This window comes from Globicephala melas, chromosome 20 (assembly GCF_963455315.2).
Source record: "Globicephala melas chromosome 20, mGloMel1.2, whole genome shotgun sequence".
Lineage (NCBI taxonomy): Eukaryota > Metazoa > Chordata > Mammalia > Artiodactyla > Delphinidae > Globicephala > Globicephala melas.
Genome location: NC_083333.1, coordinates 219,969 through 221,153, shown reverse-complemented (window position 1 = coordinate 221,153; position 1,185 = coordinate 219,969). Strand labels below are relative to the sequence as shown.

The 1,185-nt window shown below is 43.2% G+C and overlaps 1 non-coding gene across 1 annotated transcript; it reads right to left on the bottom strand.

Moving 5' to 3' along the window:
- Positions 1-888: 888 nt before the first annotated feature.
- LOC115849354 (U6 spliceosomal RNA) lies at positions 889-1,000 on the bottom strand. Its single transcript, XR_004037981.1, has one exon. It is a non-coding gene; the product is annotated as a U6 spliceosomal RNA (small nuclear RNA).
- Between the last annotated feature and the right edge of the window lie 185 nt (positions 1,001-1,185).

Below are 1,185 nucleotides of genomic sequence, written 5' to 3'. Positions count from 1 at the left end.
CAGCAACTGACAGCACAGGGCTGGGGGAAAAGACAGATGCAGTCAAGGTGACTTTCAAAACACCATAGTAAATGCAGTGACAGAGATTTTGTTCAGGATCACTCAACCGACGGAGTTCGGATTTGAGCCTCCAGTGACCTTCCAACCCCAGACCTGTTCATGCTGCCGCACATCAAAGACACTGCCCACTTCAAGCAGTGGCCTCATTGCTGGCCTCAACCAACCAAACTTAATATATCCAAAATAAAATTCATCCTCATACCTCAAATACCTCCTCCTGCTCTCTCATTTTCTATTTCAGCTGATGGCACCATTATCTATATGTTCATTCAAGTCATCTTCATTACATCTTTAGACAAAAGGTTACTTTCTCTAGAAGATAATTTAAAATCTAAATGCTGGGACTTCCCTGGTGGCGCAGTGGTTAAGAATCCGCCTGCCAGTGCAGGGGACAAGGGTTCGAGCCCTGGTCCGGGAAGATCCCACATGCCACAGAGCAACTAAGCCCATGCACCACAACTACTGAGCCAGGGCACCTAAAGCCCGTGCTCTGCAACGAGAAGCCACCCGCTCGCCACAACTAGAGAAAGCCCACGCGCAGCAACAAAGACCCAAAGCAGCCAAAAATAAATAAATAAATAAATTTTAAAAATAAAATAAGCTTATAAAAAAATCTAAATGCTTATCCAAAAATGCACCTTCCTCTCCACCCCAACTAACCAAGCTTGCTCAGGCCACTTTCATCTCTCACATGGGTTGTCACAAGAACCTTTTTCTTACCCAGTTTTATTGAGATATAATTGACATTCAGCACTGTGTAAGTTTAAGGTGTATGGCATAATGGTTTGATACAGATAAAATAAGAAGCAAAAAAGAAAAAATTTCCTTAAAAACATGAACCTCTTCACGAATTTGCATGTCATTCTTGTGCAGGAGAGCCATGCTAATCTCTGTATGGGTCCATTTTAGTTAAAGTTTTGCCCAAGCCAGCAATGAAAACCTTTTAATTGGTTCCCTTACTGTTTCGTAAGGCCCTTCAAAGCTCTCCATCCCCTACATAACAAAGCCCATGATCTTTTTCACATAGCAAAGAATTCCCTCCAGGGTGTGAGCTTTGCTTCTCTAACAATGCCCAGCTGTTTACCTTTCCTAGACCCTGAACAAGTTCTCTCACCTCCTCTGAGC